This window comes from Microtus ochrogaster, assembly GCF_000317375.1.
Source record: "Microtus ochrogaster isolate Prairie Vole_2 chromosome 14 unlocalized genomic scaffold, MicOch1.0 chr14_random_2, whole genome shotgun sequence".
Taxonomy (NCBI): Eukaryota; Metazoa; Chordata; class Mammalia; order Rodentia; family Cricetidae; genus Microtus; species Microtus ochrogaster.
In genome coordinates, this window is record NW_004949097.1 from 5,669,846 (window position 1) to 5,694,026 (window position 24,181).

Here is a 24,181-nt window from a genome sequence, read left to right on the forward strand (position 1 = left end):
ATAGTTGCAAGGGGTGTGATTGTCTTGGGATAGATTGGCTACGTTTTTGTAGATTTTGAGCTTGCTTAAGCACAAATTTAAATATTGTGAGTATAAGACATGAAGAGCAAAAAAAGTTAACACCCATGAATGATGGTAAGAGGTAATGACACGTACCAAAACACCAAGGCTGGTGTTATTCGAATGGGAAGCTGAAGACACAAGCAAGACAGAAAGACTGCCAGCCAAATGTGTGATCGCACTCCCCATGCATCTAAGGACTGGGAATGGATATCTAATTTTGTTGTGTTTTTTTTTCCCACAAGTCATATAGTAAATAGATAGAACTAACAAAGTCAAATATTAATAACCAAGAACTACAATCCTTAAATCTCCTTTCCCCCAACCAGTAAAACCCACAGAAATTTACACTGACCAAAGTAAATAGGAAATAAAAGTCAAACCACTTAAGTGGGTGACATTTAGGGATAGAGCCAGGTCCTTATATTTCCTGTCTCCAAATCTCCAGTATTATAACATTAACAGAAAAAATGAGTGGTTTTATCAACATTGTATAAAAGCTAAAGATAAAATCCAAAAAGCTGTAATTTAATTAATTCTTTGTAGTAATTAATACTACTTTCAATTACACTTTGGTAGGACACTATCAATTTCCACAATATGCCTTTGTTTTTGCTTATATAAATTATAAGTAAAAAGTTTAGAGAAAAATAACACGTAACAATTAACAATAACAAAAATTAATTTTAAAATGTATTTGCTGTTTGGAGTAAGAAGAACTGTCAGAATATGTAAATCATCACATTTATTTTTCTCTGTTTTCCTGGTATATGGCCTCTGGGAACATACATTTACAAATGCATTCTCTTGAGACATGACTAGTTGATGATAAGTATGTTTGATCATAGTAGTAGTAGTAATAATAATAATAATAATAATAATAATAATAATAATAATAATGTTATCATAGTGTTGTATTAGGAGTGGCGGGGCTGCGACCCCAGCACCCCGGCTGCCTGCTAGCTTATGCCCCGAAATAATTACACGAAAACTGTATTCTTTTAAACACTGCTTGGCCCATTAGCTCTGGCCCTTACTAGCTAATTCTAATATCCCCATCAACCCATTTCTAATAAACTGTGTACCACCGGTCTTACCGGGAAAGATTCAGCATGTCTGACCTGGTGGCTTGCTTCATCGCGTGAGTCTGCCCGGGAGAGGGGAGCATGGCCTCTGAGCTCACTTCCTCTTCCTCCCAGCATTCTGTTCTGTTTACTCTACCCACCTATGTTTTAACCTATGAGGCCAAGCAGTTTCTTTATTACTTAACCAATGAAATCAACAGATTGATATATGACACTCCCACATCATCATAGTGTTGATCAAAATGGTCATTGTGTGTTCAGTCACACGGTGGCCTAAATTTATGATCATTACAAATTTATATTTTTAAGGTTTATTTATTTTAATTATTTTGTTACGTATGGGTTGGTATGTATGTGCTCATGGATGTATGTGCAGGTGCCCAGAGAGGCCAGAAGAGGATATAGAATCCATTGCAGCTAGAGTTACAGGCACTTGAGCTGTTGAATGTAAATGTTGGGAACCCAATTCATTCTTGTGCAAGAACTGTGACATCGTTGGTTCCCGTCAATTTGACACAAATTGGACTCATGCGATAAGAACCTCAATTGAGAAAATGCCTCCATTAGCTTGGCCTGAAAGTAAGTATGTGAGACATTTCCTTGATTCATGATGGATGCTATGGGGTACAGTCAATTGTGGGTGGTGACACCTCAGGCTGGTTGTGCTGCAAGTCATGAAGAGAAAGTAGTCTACTAAGCAGGGTTCTGCATAGTCTTGGCTTCATTTCCTTTCCCAGCTGGACTTCTTTCTTGATTTCCCTTCATGTGGGGCATAAACTGTAAGCAGAATAAACACATTCCTCCCAAGTTTCTTTTGGTCATATCACTTATCATAGCAGCAGAAAGCTAAGGCAGGCAGCAAGAGCTCTTATCTGCTAAGCCATGTTTCCAGCCTTGATTTTAAAAGTTGGCTTCAGCACCTGACTTCCTATTGGTAGAATAGAAGTCTTGTAAGAAGTACTCTCAGCTACACACTAAGGAGAAGATAGAATGATAGCGAGATATCACTGGAGCAGATATCAGGGAGAAGGAAGTGTTCGAAACACTGAAACTAATAGATTGATACTATATTCAGTACTATAGAAGAAAGATCAGTCTTTCAACAATTAATAAGATCCCAACATCAAGTTTTCAGAACTCAAGGATCGCTGCCATATTCTTATTCATGGCCATGACATGACATGACACTCTCTGTTATTTACTCTGTAACCTTGGCTTTTCTGGAAGAGTTTTATGTGTGAATGGATTCCTTTCTTTCCATTAAAGAATAATTGTCATTGTTTTATTAATTATGTGTAGGCATGTGTGTGCACATGGGTGTATGTGCATGTGCCCGTGGAGGCCTGGGACATCAAGAGTTACAGGCAGTTGTGCCTAACTGATATGGCTGTGATAAATAAAACTTGGTAATCTGCAAGACTAGCAAATGTTCCTAAACTTTATACCATCTCTTCAGGCCTGTGTAAGACACTTTCATAGAAGCTTCACAAAACGCATGGTTGAGACTCAGTGAATCCCAAAAGACCATTAATTTCTCAGTGAGAAAATGCATGGGAAAGTATTAACCATGAATTCTCTGATCACTTGCTATAAACAAAGCACATGTGAAAGAGGTTTTTAATATGAAAAAAATTAACTTTTAGTTATGACTTAATAGAACAGTTTAAAGTTATTTGAATTTATTATTTTTGTACCATTAAAGTGATAGGCAATGAAAGTGGTGTTTAATTTTTGATGTTTGCATTCATGTTCATAAAACCCTATACCTATTATATAGTCTATCAATTATAGTTTATGGATTTTTTATTTAAGGAATACAGCAGAGAGAAAAATCATCACAATAGAAGTCAAAATACAAACATTAATTAAAGAAAAGCTTAAATGCTTGAAAACCTTCCAGGCTGATGATGAGTCTAGGTACTTTCAGACTTTTGTTACTGTTTTGACTTATAGGAAGTCTCTTAATTGTTATTTGTTCTTGTTAAACAAGGAAAGCAAGGCTTAGATGAAGAAGGATGCTTAAAAGAAATCCCACTCTAGATCAGAATTGAGAATAATGGAGGGTTATTTATTTACGGGTAGACTCACAGATCACAATACTCTGCTGGAATGGGGAACAGCAACCGAATCCCGCATCTGGAAAAGAGGCCATACACATGCTTTACATGAGCATAAATAGTATAAGAGGCCACATCCAAGTAGGCTTGTAATTTAAAGGCTACTGGCAGTAGGAATTCCTGCAGCACTTAGAAACATTAGGGAAGTTAGTGAAGTGCTTTACTAGTATTGTGATTTGGCTTTCAAGTTGAGTGTAACTGTTCACAACCTTTCCATAGTGCAGAATGACTCTCTCAGAAGTGTTGTCTGGCTCCAATTCAGAGACAAGAGTTTTACACAGAACTGAAAATTTTCTATAAATAAAATACATATTCTCAAATCATTTCCAGAGAGTTTTCACAGGCATTGGATTTGCCTCATATGTATCTAGATACTAAAGAAAATCCACAGAGAGAAAAACAAAACTTTTTCTTGAGCATATGGAATAAACCTGCTAGGAGATGTTTCCCAGCAAAAAATTTCTGGATATGAAATACTGCCCTATTTTCTTTCACACATATGCCTTCATCACCTCCAAACTACCATGAGAGAACTCTAGAAACAGTAAAAATCTGAAAGATGAAATCTTGTGGAGAAGACTGTATATCCTGCCTACATCTAGTCTTTCTTACTGTAAAACACAGGATGAAGGAGGGAAATGGAGATGGAGACACAGACTGAGACAGAGACGGTAAGAAGGAAGAGGAGGAGGAAGGAGAGAAGAAAGGGAGGAATATTGTAATGATGATTTTTGCCTTTTCTAGACACAGGGAAATTAAGAAAATTGCTAACACTTTACCCATGATATATATTAACCAAAAATTAAAAGCAATTTGTAGTTAAAGCTATTGAATAAAAATGTCATATTTCTTTAGAATTTTCTTTGTAGATTCTTCAAATAAATGTTTAACCAAACTCTGCCCTTGAAAACACACAGATTGCACCCACCAAAGTCAAGAAATATGCATATGCATTCTTGGACCAAATTCGGCTGGATGCTTAATTAGTGTCTGGCTGTGATTACATCTGTGGTGTTGAATTTTCAAATCTAAAATTTTAACATTGCAATGAAACTTTGCATGATCCCTTTAATTCCCATAAGGAAAAATAACATCGAAATGTTTGATATTTCAGTTGGAGTGGGAAAAAGTAGAGAAAAAGAAAAACTGCTCTTCTGTCATTTGAATGCAATTTCTCAAATGCAAAACAGAAATAAAGTGATTTCAATAAATAATGAAACACTATAAATAAATAAGTATTAGTCCTTTGAGTTTTACTTCTGAAGACTAAGAAGTTTTTAAATATTATTGTGGGTAATGGATCTCTCTCTCCCTCAGAATAGAAGATTTTACTTTACAAATTCTTTCTTTCTTCCTTCCTTCCTTTCTTTCTTCCTTCCTTCCTTCCTTCCTTCCTTCCTTCCTTCCTTTCTTTCTTTCTTTCTTTCTTTCTTTCTTTCTTTCTTTCTTTCTTTCTTTCTTTTTTCCTTTTTTGTATGTTTCTTTCTCCTACTTCATTACCAATTCAAAAGTACCCAGCTGGACAGTGAGTACAATTTGACTCTTAACAAGACAAACACATATTTCCCCCAGACCTCTGTGCCCCTTCATCTTCAGTTGTCAGACACATTCAGTTACAAACTTGGGTGAAAATTGTCTCTTTCAGGAAGGTACATTTGTTTAGCCTCAAATCCTCTTTTGAGTCAACAGAAACAGGGGTGATTTAATTTCATCATGGTTAGATAGCCCGTGTTTCATAACATTCAGCATTAACTTTCAGGCTTTGGCATCGAGTGTCTCAATGGTATTTGATGCTCAAAAAGTGTTCTCAAGGACCCTTATCCTTTTATTCCCATTTTCCAGTCCCAGGCTACATCTTCAGTGCTCCAGAGGCTAACAGAGCAGACAGAAGTTCTTTCAGCCTGTTGGAACTGATTTTAGCCAAAGCATGATCCTGACTCTCTGATATCTACCAAGTTTTTAAAGCTATATTTCATGCCAATCATAGGTTTTCCAGAATCTCATGATGACTTCTTTGCAGATCAGTATTTCAGGTGTCTGGGTTGTTTAGTATCAGTTCCGGGTGTGTGGGCGACTCTCTTCATTGAAAACCTTACCAAGTGCCTAAGAAGCATCTCTACAAAATTAGGAGCTGAGAGCCTGGAAAGATGGCACACACAGTCACTAAGATGTTTGCCTAGCATATAAGGACCTGATCCTGAGCCTCAGAACCTACATACGTGCGTGTGTGTGTGTGTGTGTGTGTGTGTATGAGTGTGTGTGTGTGTGAGAGAGAGCGAGCCTGTGTAGTGTGTTGTTGTGTTTGTGTATGTTAGAGTGTATGTGTATGTGTGTGAGTGTGTTCATTTATGTATGAATGCATGTGAGAGTGTGTGTGGTATGTGTTTGTGTGTGAGAGTGTGTGTTTGTGCTTTTGTGTGTGAGTGTGTGTATGTGTGTGAGAGCGTGTGTATGTGTTTGTGTGTGTGAGTGTGTATGTATGTGTGTGAGAGTGTGCTTTGTGTGAAAAAGAGTGTTTGTATGTGAGAGTGTGTTTGCATGTAAGTGTGTATGTGGTTGTATGCTTTCATATGTGAGAATGTGTGTATATATGTGTGTGTGAGAGTGTGTGTATGTGTTTGTGTGTGTGAGTGTGTATGTATGTGTGAGAGAGAGTGTGTTTGTATGTGAGAGTGTGCTTTGTGTGAGTGTCTGTGTTTGTGTATTTGTGTGTGAGAGAGAGTATGTGTGTGTGTTTATATGTGTGTTGAGAGTGTGTGTGTGGTGAGAGTGTGTGTATGTGACAGTGTGTTTGTGTGGAGTGTGTGTGTGTGTGTGTGTGTGTGTGTGTGTGTGTGTGTAGTTATCACAGGATTGCAGAGACAGGTTGTTGGATCACCTAAACTTTCTGGCTAGGTGCCCTAACCTGTGTGGAAAGTTCCAGGTCATTAGGAAACTGATTAAACAAAAGATAGACAGTATTTGATGGATGGTACCTAAAGTTGTTCACTGGCTTACACACATGTGCACACACACACACACACACACACATACCACACACATGCATGCGCGTACACGCACTCACAAGAATTAAGAAACATAAAGAGGCATTACAATTAGTTAAGTCTTCTGGAAATCTGAAGGTTTATGACAGTTCTTTTTTTCCTTGTCATCCCTGATGACATTATGTGGGAGTTAACATGTATTATTTGTTGCAAATATTATAGCTTATTTTTTAATGAAAGCAAAATGCATTTCCTATAATTTGGTATTGAATTTTATAACAGCAGGCAAATTCTTCCAATGGACTCTCATTGAGGGCACATATTTCAAGGGACATGATCAAAAGCTATAACTTAGCTGAACATATATTATTTCTAAGTTGGTATGACTGAAAATCAGTATGTCTGAGTTCTGTTACACAGAAGAACAAGGAAAAATAATTACTCCCATTAGAAGACTCCAAAATCTTTTTATAGACTCTAATTAGTGATATGATTTACAATTGCATTGCCACTCTGGGACAAGGAACATTGATAAAAATTATATTCTTCATTGCAATAGATGACACCAGTGATGACCCTTCGCCGAATGCAATTCTCTCGTGTTGCCCCCAAGATCTTCCCAGTCCTACTCATTCTGCCAATAGCCAAATGCCCTGCTTCCATAAGCAAGAAAACATGTGTCACATTTGTGCACATATGCACATGGACACACACAAGGTTGTGAGTGTGTACGTTTGAAGCAATGTGTACAATTAAGAGAATTCGTTACCAATATCATGAAAATGTATTGGTTTTTCCTTAAATAAGAATGAAAATAAAATACCATTGCATATAAAAAGAAATATTACTATTTGATGCTGGTGAAATTTCAAAACCATTTTGTATCTATTTATAAATACTACTTATCATTATTTCTAAAACACTTAATTCTTTGCAAGCAAAGTTAAAACCTAAATGATGTTCAATGAACAAGATCCTCTGTTTTAATTCATTGCTTATAAATAAATGACAATGCACAGAACTTTAGTGGCATTAATATGTCCTTTCTACTGTGAAAAGTCCTAAATTATCACATAGAATTTTGTGCATTTGAGTAGAACTGACCTGACACAGATTTTAAAATTTACTAACATGTTAGTTTCTGCTTGTTGCTCTGAAAATTTCATGCAACACTGGTGATGATTTACATGTGAAAACTGTTTTTCTGTATGTGTACTGTGGTATATTAAGAGCCCCAAAGATCAGAGTCTGAACTAAACAAGACAAGCATCTCTCCATTCCTCAGTTTATGTATATAAACTTTTTATTTTGTGTGTATTTATGTTTATCGTAGGACTGTGGTTTGTGCATGTGTGATAATACACACATCTATGTGCAGCTGTGGAGGGCAGACGAGGACACTGGGTTTCCTAATTGACCACTTACTATGTTATGCCCTTGAGGTAGACTTTTGTTTTGTTTTTTTCACACATCTGCCTTTATTGTAAACAGCAGTTGGGACACTTGTAGCAATGGTAAAAAAAAATAATTTACAAAAGCAGGGACTTGGTGAAGCTGCCTGGTAGGTACCCTTGGGGACTCATATGTAGATACCAACCCATAGCAGGAGGAAGAGGACTCCAAAGCCCATGAAGAGTGACACCACCAAGGAGATGAGGAGCTCTTTGTAAACGTCACGTGTGTACTTGGTGGAGGTGGCCTCACAACAAAGAACCAGGTGGTGATGAACATACCGATGGCCAGAAGTACCACAGAAAGGTATGGCGTGATAGCCGGGTTGACCAGGCTGGTGTACCTACTCATGGCCTCGAGCTCCATTTTGCCCCGCACATGATAAACCACTGGAAGAAGACAAGGTAGAGTTTTTTCACTGAGCTTTGAGTTAGTCTGGTAGACAGAAAGTCCTTATAATTCTGCTGTCCCAAGGCTCAAGGGCACTAGTGTTACAGGTGCACAGCCACATCTGACTCTTTACATGGGTGCTGGGTATTTGAACTCATATCTCCAAGCTTGCATAAAGCATGTAGTCTTACCTGGTCAACTATCACTTCTAATTTCTCTCTCTTTGTAGCTTATATAATATAATGAGGTAAATAGACAGGTTACCAAAAATTATCACATAATATGAAGAATAATTATTATAATTACCAGCTTTCATATAAGTATGTGAATAGTTAGAAGCTATGGTGCATTTTTGGTAGGATTTGTTCAAAGACCTTCTGTGTGTGTTTTCCTGAGACAGTGGATCATTATTTTTGCTCCTGTGCTTGAAAGCAAAATGACATATGTTTTTAAATTTTTTTAAATAGATGAGTTAAGGCTGCCCTTTGAGAAAGTCGAGCTATGTCTCTTTGTGAATGTCAAACTGACTTACAGAGCCATGAAAAAATACACTGAAGGCAGACAGGAATGTATCATCAAATCATTTGCTCATCGTGCCCCTACTGATATACTTGTACATCTTATACATTGTTTTTTCATAGTGTTCTACTGTCACCCCAACATTTAAGCAACTCTAATTGATTTCTAAATAGGAATTAGTGCTATGTAGTTAAACTCAATAGACAATCATTGGATGACTAATTACACGTAGATGGGTGAGATGCTTTCAGGAAAACAAGAATGGCTTGCACAATGGAAAATAATTTGTATGAAATGATAGATTAATTTTGTTTTTCAGGATAAATGTATCCAAAAATTTTAATTGCAATTACTTCCTAGTCTTAAATGAACTAACTCTAAGAAAAGAGTTTTAAATGTTATTAGTATTCTCATGTGTGGTACAATAAAGAAAAAAAACAATTTGAACTTGACTCTATTAGTATACATTTTTTCAAAGAATTCATTTTAAAGTTAGCAGTTCAGCAATTTCTAGTAAACACCCAGAACTGTGTAACTGTGATTTCTCTTAAATTTTCATCCTTTTTTACCAGCCCCTCCAGCCCTCTCAACTTCTCTTTGTAGTCATGATATATGACTGATATTATTTGATCCTAAAACAACATAATAGTTTACAGCATCTCCGACTTATCGATATTGAGCTAAAATGTATTTATATGCACATGATGTAGGAAGTCCTTCTGTATATATGTTGCTTTTTTTGGTTGATGAATAAAAAAAAACCTGCGTTGGCCTATAGCATGGCAGAACTTAGTTAGGCAAGAAAATTAAACTGAATGCTGGGATAAAGAAGGCAGAGTCAGGGAGAAGCCATGTAGCTGCTGCCGGGAATAGACTAGCCAGAACATTGCTGCTAGGCCACGAGTCTTGTGGTAAAATATAACATAATAGAAATTGGTTAATTTAATATGTAAGAGCTTGCTAGGAATATGCTAGAGTCATTGGCCAAGCAGTGTTTTAAATAATATGGTTTCTGAGTGAGTATTTCAGAGTTGAACAGCCGGGAACAAACAAGTGGCCTCCCATGACAAACTGGGAGCCAACATAGTCAACTATATCCATGTAAAACCTGACAAAGCTTAAAAGGGAATTCTAGACACTAAAAAACAAAGTTTAGCCACATTTTTTTTGGATGGGCTCTGTTTGCTGGCAGCATGGGGAGCTCCTTTAATATAGGTCTTCCTGATTCAGCAGTAGCAGGAAAAATAAAATACAATTTCAAAATGGTAGCTCCCAGTGTCATGCTGGCAGCATGAACTCTAGCTTTTTCAGGAGGTCAAGCCCTTTAATGTGGTTTGTGGGCAGTGTGCTACAAGTTACTTAGTGGCTGCGTGGGCCAACTGGTTGTCAGAGTTGAGGTGGTGAAGATGGCTCCCACCTGGCAGTCTCAGATGCAATGAATGAACCTCTGCCACAATGGACTGAGCGGAGCCAAAAGACATTGCATCCTTAGTCCTAGCCAAGCTGTTTAGCATTTTAAGATGCAGCCCTGTTCAGAAAAGGATTACAGATACACAATAAAGAAAAATTCAGATTGAAAAGATCTCTAAATAGGTCACAGTGTTGGATAAATACACGTAGGCTTGGAAGAGAGAAGAAAAAGAGTATAGAGCATTATAAAAAAATCATTTAAAAAAATGAAACAATGTCTTTAAAGAGACAGAGTACAGATAGTCATAGATTAAAAGGAATTAAGAAAAATAAGCCACATAAAGATGAAAAATTCACAGAGGGTCTGGATTATGTATACTATTGTGTTTTCTATAAATTCTTTGAATGGAGAGAGACAATTGATTCTGGGGACTGCTAAGTTAAACCAACATATATACTCTATAGGTATCTTGATTCCAAAATTCAGGTCTAAGGATTTGTTGCTTTAGAAAAGAGGTTCTGCTTTTGTTTCCACAGAAGATGTGGAATCCTTCCAGACTAATGTGGTTTTATGAACCAAGATCCCCCAAAAGGTCACTGTAAACACCCGCAAAAATACTTTGCCCAATAAAAAACAGAAAACAACACCCAATTTTTTTGTTTACATTTAAAAGAGGATATGATATAGATTGAATACCTTGAATTGGTATAAATCTTGGTTTATTGATACAAATTTAAGGTCAATTTTGTTATATGTATATTTCTGCTCTTGATTAAGGTATTGTGTTTGTGCAGCTCATTTAAAAATGTAACGTATAATTAAGAAATACAGGTTAATAAATAGCCATCCATAATAGTCAAGCTTGTAATCATGTTAGTTAGGTTTTCTAGATATATAGAGAGATATTTCAGTGAGATAGGTATTCTTCAAATCTTTCAGAGACCTTCAGAATATAGCATTTAAAAATTTTTAAGAGGTTAAGCCTTTTTATGACAATGAGACACAACTGCTCCTGGCAGCACCAATAACTTCAAGAAGAAGAAGGGCACCCAAGAGGGTCTTTATGGAGTTTGTTAGCCATTTGGGCAAGACACTGCTCTTGCCTGAACTGCACTTGCAGGAGCCACAGAAATAATGACTGTTTAAAGTTGCCTAAAAAAGATGAAACAGTCCTTCCCTTTGGGTTTCCTATTTCATGAAAGAGTCTACCAGACATTCTTCAGGACAAAGAAGAAAATGACTGACAAACTGCCAATATAGGCAGAACTGTCTTTGAAATATCCTGCTTCATGTAAAAGTCTACTGGATACTATGGGCCTGTAGGCTGAAGATGGAAACTCCAAGGGTACAGAAGAATGTTGGGTGACTGTCAAGGCATTGAGATGTCTCTGTCAATTTTAGAGTTTTAGAAGTTGCTTACAGAGCACTTCCTGTTTACTTAGGTAATATTATATCTTCCTGGAGTCTTTGAAAGAGTTAAAATATGGATAGTTTTATAGTTTTCCTTAGTTATGATAAAGATAAACTATATATAAATATTGTAACTGTAATCTTGCCTAATACCTGTTTTGTATATGTAATTTTACTATGATGAAGTTAAAGTCTTCCTTTTTATTGAAACAGAAAAAGGGAGATGATCTAGGAAGTCCTTCTGTATATGCGTTGCTTTTATTGGTTAATGAATAAAGAAACTGCTTTGGCCTATAGCAAGGTAGAACTTAGCTAGGTTGGGAAAACTAAACTGAATGCTGGGAGAAAGAAGGCAGAATCAGGAAGAAGCCCTGTAGTCCCTGCCGGAGATAGATCCTGGAACTAAACCTGGTAAGCTACATCCTCACGGTGTAACATAGTTTAAAGGAGATGGGATAATTTAAGATATGAGTTAGCCAGAAATATGCTGAAGCTATTGGCCAGACAGTATTACAAATAATATTGTTTCTTTGTGATTATTTCAGGGCTGAGCAGTGGGGAACAAACAAGCAGCCTCCCACCACACTCACTTATTTGAAATTCTACATGAGGAAACAACCCACATGCTTCATGAAGTCTTACTGTGTAGGGCACAGTTAGGGTAAATAATATCCAAACAATCCCAACAGAAATGTTTGATTCAGTTAGATGCTTCATTTCTCTGGTGAAATGGAAAAATGGCCTGTGTTAAAGAGAGATTTGCTGTCTATGATAGCTATTGATGCCTTGGAGATCAAAAGACTAGCTCAATGTTGTCATTTGCTGTGCCAATAGAAAAAGGGAGGAAGTCATCGAAAGTTAATGAACAGTAAAAGACTTGGCAGCCAACCGTCATTCCCCTGGATAAAAGAGGGAGGAATTAAAGTTCAGCTATCACATATGAGAGAATATATATAATGAACTAGTGATGTCTTCCACAGGTACACAGTGTGTTTAAATTCTACATATTTTTAATTGCAAAGATTGGTTTATAGAATTCATCTGATGTTTCAGGGACTTAATAAAAATATTTTTTTAAGATTTATTTATTTATTATGTATACAACATTCTGCCTCGATGTATGCCCACACGCCAGAGGAGGGTGCCAGATCTCAGTACAGATGATTGTGAGCCACCATGTGGTTCCTGGGAATTGAACTCAGGACCTCTGGAAGAGCAGCCAGTGCTCTTAACCTCTGAGCCATCTCTCCAGCCCCTTAATAAAAATATTTTATGTAAATTTAAACTAAAAAAATACTAAAAAGGTGATTATACTCACATTATTCATTTAACACGTGACTCTAATGTCTCTAATCTTTTGCTGTGTTTGAACTAAGAGCAGTTCAAACTTAAAAGTGTGACACTATCCATCTTTGGGTTTTATACAAAGTTTGGAAATGAGTCTCTTACAAATCTCCAGAGAGAATTTCATCCTGCCAGAGCATACCTGCTTAGTTGTGCCTTTAGCAAGCAGCTCTAATGCAAATGGAGATGTTAGAAATTAAAAGCATAAACTGATAATTGAATGCACAACATTGACATGACTCAGGTATACAATTTGTTGTTATGTTATTAATATAAATGTCTTAGCTATTTAGAGAATTCAAAATGTGAGTTTTCTTATCCTTTCCTCCCTATCTCCCTCTTTTTCCGTGCCAAATGTATAACATGATAATCTCAATTATTATTATTATTATTATTATTACAAACATGGTGTGTTAGTGAGGTTAGTTATCCCCAAGTTAAAAATACAGTGTCAGTAATTTTTGAAACAAGGTTTAGAAGTGGAAATAAAATTATTACTCACATAAGTCACAGTCTTCATAAATTATAACTCTCATAAGTTATAGTCTTCATTTGTAAAGGAATCTTGTACTAAAAAATAGAAGATGAATATTCTTAAAATTATACTCATAAGTCTTTCACCTTGCTGTTGAATATATAGTAAAAATAGATAATATCTTAGAATCTGGGATATGTCATATTAAATAATACAAAGTTTTTAGCAATGGGTACTTAAATTTAAAATAGGATATATAATAGAAACCAAACAATTATCCATAGTTTTAGTGATATTTTATTTATATTTTAATAAATAAAGTTTGCTTGAAGAACAGAAGGCAAACAGTCAGCCACAGGCTCCTACCTCTACCTCAGACTGAAATGACAATCCTTCCTCTAGTATTCCTCAGAAAGAGACTTACTGAGAGCTGTCTTCTCCCAATTTATATTCCTCTCTAGTGCTGGGATTAAAGGTGTGTACCACTGCTGCCCAGTTTCTATGTGCAAGTTAGTGTGGCTACTGGGATTAAAACTTATGTGTCACCACTACCTGATCTGTAAGGCTGATCAGTTGGCTTTTTTACTCTCTGATCTTCATGCAAACTTTAATTACTAAAATACAAATGAAATATCACTGCACATAGTGTACAATATAAATGTATCAAATACATTATTTGGAGGTAGGTGTGGAACTGATATCTGGTGGCATGTTGGTAACCTACTTTAAATTAAGTAGTCAAAATCCTCTCTGTGGAGATGAAATTTAATCTAAGATACAGCCAAGTGAACTTGAATCTGAAGATATTTGTAGCTGGAGTTAATAGAGAGGTCCTTGGGGGCACAACGAGCATGATGTATTCAAGAAAGAAGGTGAAAAATGTCAACCTACCTGAAATGGAATTTTATGATGAAGAACAGCAGATGATATTAGAAAGACCAGGTCTGGTTGGCCTTAATTTATTTATTTTTCTAATACTATCTAGCTATGTAGTCCATGTATCTGTGTTCTTTCAAACCTCTAGTGTCAGCTGTCTGAAATTTGAAACTATATATGTAGTCCCGGCACCCCTGTCTTTGATAGGATGTTGGAGTACAAGGAAATATGAAGTTTAATTTCTCATACAGAATGTCACAAAATGGATAGGTGTTAGAATGATAATGAGAAGTCCTTTTTAATCTAATAAAATTGGTGCATGGCACATTGAATAAATAGGAGGAAGAAGGGAGACGTCAGGGTATAATATAGAGTTCTAAATGAAATAAAATGATAACTGTTTAACTGGAAAACATGCTAGCTTTGGAAAGGAGGAAAATAGAACCAAGTTTGGGATCTAATTTGGTGACTAATTTAACATAGCTTGAAAATAGGTTGGAGATTTAGGGAAGGGATGGAAAGAAAAGAGAGATATCCAAAGCAAGCTCCAAATATCATTACAAAACAGGAAAAAAATACACAACTTAAGTGTAAGTGAAGTGTGATGTCCTTTTGTATATGTGCTGCTTTTATTGGTTGGCAAACAAAGCTGTTTCAACCAATGACTTGGCAGAGGAATGTCAGGTGGGAAATCCAAATAGAGATAGAGAGTAGGTGGAGTCAAAGAGATGCCATGTAGCCTCAAAAGGAGAAAGATGCTAGAACATTACCAGTAAGCCATAGCCTCGAGGAGATACATAGATTAATAGAAGTAGGTCAGTTTAAGATGTAAGAGCTAGATAGCAACACACCTGACCATTGGCCAGACAGTGTTGTAATTAGTAAAGTTTCTGTGCAATTGCTTATGTTTGGCAGGCTAGGAAACGAAAGCACAGTCTCTGTCTAAATGTAAGTCAAAGATTAAAAAATCACTATTGGCAAGGATGTGGAATGCATTTTAGACATCAAAAGAACATTGTCCTTGTGGAACTTGATGGATATGTGCTTCTGAAAAGTGGTCACATCGAAATGAACAGCTTTGTAAGTCAAAGCATGTAGAAGTGGTAGTATGTATGATACCATGGTCTTTGACAGTAAGCACAAAGAGAAGAGAAAAGGCCACAAATCAAACCATGGGTATACTGATGCACATGTGACAACCAGAGGAGCAAGAGTCTGTAAAAGATTACATCATAGTATCCAAGGGGATAGAAGGAAATTGAGTGGTACTAGTCCAGGCTTGTTGTGAAATGCTGAAAGGAGAAGCTGAAGTTGATAAGGTGGAGGAGGCTGACTTGTATCAAGACTTCTTGAAGATAACATCATCCACATGAAACTTGACTCAGTTTTAAGTGTTGTCTGAATTTTCTGTCCTGCCCTGTTCCCATAGTTGTTAAGTCCCAAAGAAATCACACAGAGGTCTACGTTAGTTATAAACTAGTTGGCCTAGTAGCTCAGACTTCTTATTAACTTTTATAATTTATATTAGCCCATTATTCATGTCTATGTTAACCACGTGGCTCGGTACCTTATTTGGCTAGGTAGTCACATCTTATTTCTTCTGTGGCTGGGTCATGACTGCAGACTGCATCCTCTTCCCAGAATTCTCCTGTTCTCATTGCTTGCCTCTACTTCCTACCTGGTCACCCCGTCTATACTTCCTGCCAACACACATATACAGAAACACACACACTCACACATACACACACAGCAGTTTGGAGAGTGATACATGTTGAGAAGACAGGTTTCAGCTATGTAATCACTCTTGCTCATTTTCTTGTCATTTAGGGCCATCATCAGAGCCCACGCATGCCTCTTGCTCCAGGTGTGTGAGTTAAATAAAAATGACTGAGATCTATTATATACATGTGTGAAAGTCAAAGTAATACATTTAAATTTAAATATGTGTTTGTTTATATTATATATAAAATAAAAATAATGAGTATTCCAAGTACACAAGCGTGGAAATACAAAACATATCAGACCTAAGAGACGTTTTAAGCAGCTTTGCAATATATTAATGTTCAGAGAGAATGTGCTCAAATCTAAGATAAATTAGAAGTCAATATTCATATGAAGTTCAATAGTTGGAAAAAATGCTAAGGATTCCAAACATTACTTAACTTTACCTCCAAATTTTAAAGGATTATTAACAAAATTCAGATGATAAATCCTTCTTGATGTTACAAAACACATTTTAGTGCTGTATTGCCTCTTAATACAAATGTTATTAGCCACGTCCATTACTTTTGGGTACCCACCTGGAGGACTCGAAGTTGATACACCAAGAGATTCTTAAGCACCTGTGAATACCGCAACTCTCTTCATAACAGCAGAGAAATGGAACTGTCTAGTTGCCTAACAGAGAGCAGATAGTGAAAAGGTAGTGTCGGTGTACACAGTTGAATTTTATTTACACATAAATAATGAAATAATGTCATTTGCAGGAATTTGTTAAACAAAGTAAGCCAGAGTCAGAAAGGCAAATGCCATGTTTTCTCTCATCCTGAATCCAGATTTAAATATGCATGCACCTGTGCATGCAAATACAGGAAAGAAGAGTAAAATCTGGCTTATGAAGGGGGAAAGTAAGTCCAGAGAGGGAGGAGGAGAACATGAGGGAGGAATGGAGAAAAGAGAGAAAATATCAAATGTTTTTTCTTGTGTACAAAATTTATGTGATCAGAGTGGGGAGTGCCCGGGGAGGGAAAGAGGCACAGAAGAAGAGTAAAAACCGAAGATAGGAGAAAATGGAAACAATATTCTAAGATAAATATGTATGAAACTTTCATAATGAAACTGGTTAATTTACTTGGTACTTGATGAGTAAGATTGATAAGGGACTTCAGACACCCGTGCTAAACTTTCAAAGGTCCATTTCTTCTTACTCTGGAATGGCTTCTGGTCTGTTGTAGGTGAAATCTCTTGTAATGTCATCTGTTACTGTTTAGTAGAAGTTTTTGATTAGTTTCTCTTATAGAAGATGAATTAATTAGATGACAGGTTTATCAAAGTACTAAAAAATATAAATTTTTTTCAGCATTAACATCCTGTTTTTAGCATAGTCCTTGGACATTTCTCAATAGAAAATGCAACTGAATTTTGAAGACTCAATTTTTCTTTCACTTCCAGGACCACGAATTATGCAATAAAAGAATATTTGACAAATGCTACTAGGACATATCACAAGAAAATTATTGTAGCCACAAAATACACATCTTCACTTGGATGCAGAAGAAAGCAGTTCTCTTCCTCTAAAATGTCGAAGTGTCCAGATTCTTGCTTTGACCCACGGAATCTGAGTAGGAATTATTTTTGTCACTTTGAAAAGACTCCTCAAGCTACATGGTGTAATTTCCCCTAAAAGCCCACAATGCTGTGATAAAAAAGAATGAACATATGGAGACTGAAAATAGAGGAGACCCTGGAGAAACTCTTGACTGTATATTACAAGCAGCAAGCCAAAACTGCTTACTAGGGTGTGGATGTGTGGGTGACTTTTGTACATAATCTACAGAGACTTGTGCCACCCTTAAAGGTTCTTTAGAGAACGGCTAGTTCTTCCACGCTCTCAGAATCAATTTCAGGCTAAACTTGGATTTCTAGTTACCTTAGCTTACACAAAAATCTTGCTCTCTATCGCTAATACAATTATTACTCTGCAGTTTTCAGAATTTTGAGCTTTATTTATTGCAAAATGTTTTCTGCTCCCGGTTTCATTTGTTGGAGGTGATAATCTAATGAAGAGAGGTATCATTGGGTCCCTCTCACTTCCACCTTGTGTTTTCTGTCTGCCTACCTTTTCACCATTATTTTCTGGCTGTGGTTTCACACTTTCTCCCATAGAGATTAGAAGGAGCTTCAAGCACTAGGTTTAGAACTGCACAGTTGCACATTGGCTTCACTGAAGCTTTAAGAGCTTTATTCTGCCATACATAAGTCCATCTGCAATACATCCATAGTTAAATCAAATTTACATTAAATTTCTCTTATGATGCCAGTGCCTCTAGTTTATTGTTTATAGTCTCTTTCTTAGATTTGCAGAAATAAAATGTTTTATCCCCTAGAAGAGGACATCTCACTTTTATTTGCATATATTTTTTTAAAATATTGAGTATGTTTGTGGATGCTTGGTCTGCATATATGTCTGCATAAGCATGCCTGGTGCTTTGGGAGGGCATCAGGTGCCTTGGAACTGAAGCTATGAGTAGTTGTTAAACTTCATGTGGGTGATGAGAATCTACTCCAAGTCCACTGTAAGAGCAACCAGTGCTCTTAACCTTGGAGCTAACTGTGTAAGTTCAGGAAACCATACTTTGAAAGATGGAAGAAAATAGCATCAAGACAACCGCAAGCCTATTATTACTTCCTCATCTGTCCTGATTCTCGGGAAATACTCTACAACCTCCCTTAATACTGAATGAAAGCACCTTCTAATTTTGATGCCTTCAGAACAGCTGGACACTGGCATCTTCTGATGCAAATTTCTTGTCTGAGAATCAGTGGCTGTCAGTGTCCAGGAAACTGCAGGGGACACATAATCTAATTCTCAGAGAAATGGCACCTTATTATTCCTTTTAACTTGAAGTCAAACAATTACAGATTAAGAAATTTTAGTGAGAAACATTATAGGTAAATTCTCTGCTAACGTCTTAAAGGAAAAAGAGCTACAGGCTAGGAGACAGCTCATTAGGTTAAATACTTGGTCTCAAATATAAGGATTTGAGTTCCTTAGCAACTATGCAAATGCTCAAAATAACATTGGAAGCCTGAAGTACAGTACAGTACTCGATTTGGGACAGGTAGACCCTGGTAGTATCACTTGCCCAAATCGTGAACCTCACATTCAGTAAGAGAATCGGTCTCTAGATAAGCAAATAAATATGTAAGCATAAATATTATAGGAGAAGAAATTCCCAAGACCATCTTTCACCTTTGAGTTCCACAAGTGTTTGCACAGGAAAGCCCACATATGTGTGCATGTTCCACTCACATACAAATGAGTAAATAAAAATTTGTGGATATGATAATAACTACAGTCTTTAAATCACTTGTTGAACATCATGAAATGCATGTTTACTTATAGATTTTCTCATTGTGTAATGATTCACATTAATTTTACAAATCCGAAAGGGAACCTCAATTATTGTTTAAGTTGTTAGATGTTCGAACACAATGATAGTCTTTCTATGACTGCCACTTAATAATCCTATTCAGGTATACCAAAATCATCAGTAATTATATGGAGATGGTCTTTTGGGGATGCTGAATGGGGTAGACTGTCCATTCTCAAGTTCTTTCAGTTTTTTAATATTGATTACATTATCTGAACTAGCAGAATAAAATTTCCCCTCAATTTTCCATTTAGATTCCTCTTCTCCTTGGAGACTAAACAGAAGCCATTATTAGTTTTGGCATAGTTTGCTAGGATTCTTGATAGGAGTTTCCATCAGGTTTTGCCTGGCCTGTCTGACTCTCTTAGTCCTGAGCATCTACTTCAGGGCAAGAAAGGAGAAATGAGAAAACACAAGAGCAGGGCTGCCACTGTGTTCCCATTAACCTGAGTGGTCCCTTCCCAACCTTGGAAGTGCAGAGAGTGAATGATGGTCCATATGGGGCAGGGCAGATCGATTCTGTAATTTTTACTCACTGTTTCTCCCCAGCTCTAACTGGCTATTGATTGGATGAGCTGGAGATGGGTAGTGCCTCTGGGACCTTAGAGATACTCAGAGGAAATTCCCTTCCTCCACTCGGTAACACCTTCAGGAGCTGAGAGCCATTTACTTTACAAAGGGGAGCAAAGCAAAAGTTAACAATGAAGTCACCTGAAGTGAAATAAATCCCACCCTACAATGGGAAAGAGATCCCGCTTCCTTTTTATTTAATTCTCAGATTTCAATTATATGTTTAAGCTGAGGAAAGCAAGCATCCACGTGTGTTCAAACAGTTTTACTGCAATCAAGACAGGTGTTGCTGTTGTTTTGTAGATAATTTGATCTAATCTTTACTTAACAGACATGAAGACTGAATCCCACAGTTTGTAATTTGTTTTCTCCAAGACTCAGGGCATCTCTGAGTAACCTTGGCTTGCTAATTCCCAGTGCAGTGCCAGCTATCCTGTAATGGTTTTTTTACTTCTACTCAAGAGCCACAGAGACAGTCTCTATTCTTGCTTTTGATATGTTATGCCCTGTTATAACACTTAAAATGAATGGAGCTACTCACTCCCAGTGACATCCCATGATATTAGACTGTAAAAATGAAAAGAGCAAGGGACTTCTGACATCGTTGAAACGATGTTCCAATAATGCAGCTTACCCTCGTTTAGAAGTTCTGCTTTCTGAGATTACACATTTCTCTAAGATTTAAGATACTTTGAGTAGGTTTCTCTTCACCATTAATAGAACTAGCTGAAAACACTTCTTAAACTTATTCTTTAATGTTTTTCCCCCCATGGGGGACACAGTGAGTTCCCTGCAAGGAACACATAAGTTCCTGTGGCTCCTCACAAAAGCAAGCAAAGGTAGCTAGAATATTAGTTCCAGAAATGAAATGTGGCTTGATAGTGTCTTGGTTATTAATATATTTTGCTATGTTGGTGGAGGGCTCTGATTCAGGAGGCAGTATCCAACAAAATTTCAGAGGTATGAGGTTCTTCTAAGATTGAGGAATTCATGCAATGACATTAACTGGCTTTTAGTAGAAAATAATATGAGGGTCACAATATTTTAATACAAACTATTGTGGTTTCAGTGTGAAATATTTGCCATAGGTGAGTGTTTGAACAGTTGGCGGGTGAGGTAGGATGTCCTGTATATGTGCTGCTTTTATTGATTGATGAATAAAGCTGCTTTGGGTAATTGCTTAACAGACTAAAGCCAGGCAGGAAATCCAAAGAGATAGGAAAAAAAAAAAGAGTAGTTGTAGTCAAAGAGACATGATACATAAATTAATAGAAATGGGTTAATTGAAAATGTAAGAGCTAGTAGGAATATGCATGAGCTATTGGTCAAATGGTGTTGCGATTAACATAGTTTCTGAGTGATTTTTCAGATCTGGGCACCCAAGAAACAAAAGCACAATCTCTGTTTACAGGAGGGACTGATTTAAATGGTTGTGGAACATTTTAAAGGTTGATTCTTTCTGGAGGAAGGAAATCACTAGCCAGCCCCACTTCCTGCCTGCTGTTTCCTGACCTCTATTGCTGTAGGGTCGATTACCTTACTTTCCTATCCCCTTTTCTTCCTCACCATATCCCTTTCTAAATTGCAAGTCAAAATACATCCCCTTTTAAGTTATATCTTGTTAAGTATTTGTCACAGCAACGGAAAAAGGAGAGAGCACGGCAGCATTTTAATAAGTTCTTTGGGTCAGTGGTCCTCTGAAAACAGTAGCTTTTTCTTCTGGAAATTTGTCCTGGCAAGGGACAAATGACAACACTTGGATACAATTTCAGTTGACACAAAATGTGGGAAGTGATAGTGGAGTCAAGTGGGTACAGGCAAGAACTCTCCTAAACATTTTAAAATGTATAGGAGTTTCCTCCCAACAAGGATGATTCGGGCAAAAATATTAGCGATGCTCATACTGATAACCCCTGATGTAACTCACTTGCTTCCAACATGGATCTTAAGACTCGTGCCCTTTTCAAATAAGAGTTTGTATTCTACTCAATAGCCTGTTTGTTCACACAGAAATAATAAAATGGTCAATGCAAAAAAAAATGAGTTTAGAATTGTTTCTATAGGACACTATAAGATCATTGTTCAATGTTGATGCCTGCTTTCTCTTACATTCTAATCTTAGCACTGCCAGAGGTATGGGACAAGGTCACCAGGAGACCAGGGACATGTTGAAAACTTGGCATGGTAGCCGGAATGAGAATGTTCTCATATATTTGAATATCTGGTCCCCAGATGCTGGAGCTGTGTGGGAAGTACTGTGAAGTGTGGCCTTGGAGGAGGTGTGTCACTGCAGTAAGCTTTTAGGTTTCAGAGGCCTCCACCATGCCTGTTTAGCTCTCTGTGGCTCATCTTGTAAATGAAAATGTAAACTCTTAGTTACTGCTCCAATGGCATGTCTGCCAGTCTGCTATCCTGCTCTTCCACATGGCAGTCTAGGGCTCTAACCTTGTGAAAATGTAAACACCTAATAAAGTCTTGCTTTTTTAAGTCTTCTTAGTTGTGATATCTTATCACAGCAATAAGATAAATAAATAAAACAAAAAAGAAAGGAACTTAGGGAAGTGGTTAGCCTCTTGGATATTTAATTCATAGGTTCATACTTTTAATTGTTAGATCACATAAGTAGCTCTGCCCAACTGGCTGTGAACTGACCATCTGTAGCCTCTAACTGGTGCCCATAATCAGCTCCACTATTTTGTCCAGTGTGTCATAACTGGCTAGCATTTATCCCCACAGTCAACATGGCTCTAGTAAGAGACTCTAGGTTGAAGCCACCAAGACTGATGTCTGTGTTTTTTTCTGGAACAACATGGGTTTTTAAGGCAAACACATTCGTTAAAATTCTAAAATGGGTTCTTTTGCATTTTAACGCAATTCAGTTCAATTGAGGTTGAAGATAATTTAAAATTAATATCTTCCATGAGCAGGATTAAGAAAATGTGTGATTGCTTAATCCCTACTTTGTGTCAGATAATTTTCCTGCATTCAGCTCACAAAAACTTATTGATTATTATCTGTGTGTATCCACCAGCCCTGTACTGGGGTAACTTGTTGTAATAGGAGTGGCAAGCTATGTTCCTGGCACCTGGCCGCCCGCATGGCTAGCTTTATACCCGAAATAATTACACGGAAACTGTATTCTTTTAAACACTGCCTGGCCCATTAGTTCCAGCCTCTTATTGGCTAGCTCTTACATATTGATCTAACCCATTTCTAATAATCTGTGTAACACCACAAGGTGGCTTACCGGGAAAGATCTTAACCTGTGTCTGTCTGGAGTGGGAGAATCATGGCAACTGACTGACTAGGCTTTTGCCTCCCAGCATTCTGTTCTGTCTACTCCACCTACCTAATTTTCTGTCCTATTAAAGGGCCAAGGCAGTTTCTTTATTTAACCAATGAAATTAACACAAAACAGAAGACTCCCCCATCAGTAGCTGGGGGCTCCTGAGTACTAGCAGTGGCTCTCACTGGAATCAAAGCCCACGCTTTACCAGATAAAATATTGTGGATTTTCCCCCATTAAATTCAATTTCAACTTCCCAGGGACGTTTTCAAGATACATTCAAAGGTAACTATGTAGCTACCTAAATTTTAAGTTTTTTTCAGCTGAGAGAGCCACTTCAGGCTAATCAGAATGGCTATTGCGGCTGTGAGAAGGGAATGCACGTATTTTGGGACAGAGAAGTATTAAAAAATACAGATTCTACCTTCAAACAAACTCCAAATATAAGAATGAAAGGAGCCTCAACAGAGGTCAACTGATGACATTCAATGTCTTACCTTTGAAGATCTCCAAGTCGGTGGACAATGAGCTATTAACACTAATAGGGCTAGAAAAAGAACAGTTTTTTATTGTTTGTTATTATTTTTTAGAAAAAAAGAACCATGAAGTTATAGTTTATTGAATATATTTCTAACCCTGGGAGACTGGAACTGTGAGTTCACATCCATTCTGAGACACGACCTCAACACTCATCCCTCCCTGCAAAAGAGATGAAATCTAAAAGGTATTGGAAATGGGCATAGATTACAAAGAAATCTTTAGTATTGCATCTGCTCTGAAGCATCAAAGGAAGGATGGAACTATATAGAGTGTCTGTTATATCCTTATAACCCTTCTCCAAATAATAGAACTCACAAAGTTTTGAAAAATCTATCATCATTAGCAACATGAACATGTATATATACACAGGTCAGGCACAGATTAAAAGATACCTATTCCCTTGATGAGCAATTAAATGGATACACTATAGTTCGCTCACATCTTGCTTCAATATCATCAGTAAGTGTCCTGTGTTGACTCTTGCCTCATGGACCACAGTGATGGCTACC

At 37.0% G+C, this 24,181-nt stretch overlaps 1 pseudogene; it reads right to left on the bottom strand.

Annotated features, from left to right (window-relative positions):
* Positions 1-7,825: 7,825 nt before the first annotated feature.
* LOC101988576 lies at positions 7,826-8,082 on the bottom strand (annotated as a pseudogene).
* Positions 8,083-24,181: the final 16,099 nt, after the last annotated feature.